Raw genomic sequence first — 1389 nt, 5'->3', positions numbered from 1 at the left:
GTCGCCAAGCAAAAAGGAAGGGCCCTTCCACCATAATGTGGATTCCTTTATAATATGAGGAGCACTGCCTCTAGATAGCAGATCAGCAGGATTAAGCTTGGTTGGTACATGTCTCCATTTAGCATGAGATGTGAGATCCTGGATTTCCGCTACTCCATTACTAACAAAAGTTTTGAGAAGATTCGGATTGGTTTTCAGCCATCCGAGAACGATAGTTGAGTCTGTCCATAGAATGGTATCCGAAATATTTAATTTTAGAGCTTTTTCAACCTGGAATGCCAGCTTAGCCAGCAGAGTTGCTCCGCAGAGCTCGAGCTTGGGGATGGTAATTGGTTTCAGAGGGGAGACTTTGGACTTGGCGCACAACAGCTTACAGTGAAAACTACCAGTTTTATTGGCGCTTTGAAGATAAATGCAAGCGCCATAAACTTGAAGAGACGCATCAGAATATCCGTGCAACTGAACGCTCTTGTAGTTCTTGCAGAGCACGTGCTGAGGAATTTGTAAGTGGTTAAGATCAAACAAATCATTCCGATAGGTATTCCAAGCACCTTGAAGATTAAGAGGGATTAAATCATCCCAAGAAAGCTTTTCCATCCATAGCTGCTGAATCATAATTTTCGCACCCAGAGTGCAAGGACTTAGCAGACATAAAGGGTCGAATACTTGAGATATCTCGGACAGAATAGCTCTTTTTGTGTATTTGGTTAGTGAAGACTTGGACACAGAATACATTAAACAATAAAAATGGAACGACCAGATTAGACCAAGAGTTTTGGTATGTTCATTGGATCCAAATTGAAGTATTCCAGGATGAATATCGCATGTAGGAATATTTCTGAGCACATTGGAATCATTCGAGACCCACTTTCGAAGCGTAGAACCACCTGCTTTAAGAGCATTAGAAAGCTAACTGCATATTAGTTGCAATTGAGATAAATCGTCAGATCCCGTCAGAAGATCGTCAACATAGAAATCGTCTTTAATAATTGTTGAGATTTCAGGAGAAGAAGCTTTAGAATCTATTCCCAGCTGCCTTAACGAATGAATAGCGAGAAACGATGCTGAAGCAGTGCCATAAGTTACTGTATTCAGATTATAACATTTCAACGGATCAGTAGGAGTTGCCCGCCATAAATCGCGTTGCAAAGCTCTCTGCGGGGGTTGATCAGACAGAACCTGCCGATACATTTTTTCGATGTCAGCAGATACAGCATAACGATGACGTCGAAACCGAATTAAGATTAAAAACAAATCTTGTTGAATTACTGGGCCAACCATTTGCAGACTATTTAGAGAATGTCCAGTCGTGGATGGCATGGAACCGTTGAAAACAACACGAAGTTTTGTCGTGAGACTGTCCTCCTTTAAAACTCCGTGATGTGGAAG

Source organism: Dendroctonus ponderosae, unplaced genomic scaffold (genome assembly GCF_020466585.1).
Source record: "Dendroctonus ponderosae isolate FM_Combo_2020 unplaced genomic scaffold, Dpon_F_20191213v2 Dpon_F_20191213_3, whole genome shotgun sequence".
Classification (NCBI taxonomy): Eukaryota; Metazoa; Arthropoda; class Insecta; order Coleoptera; family Curculionidae; genus Dendroctonus; species Dendroctonus ponderosae.
This window is presented reverse-complemented; position numbering follows the sequence as displayed.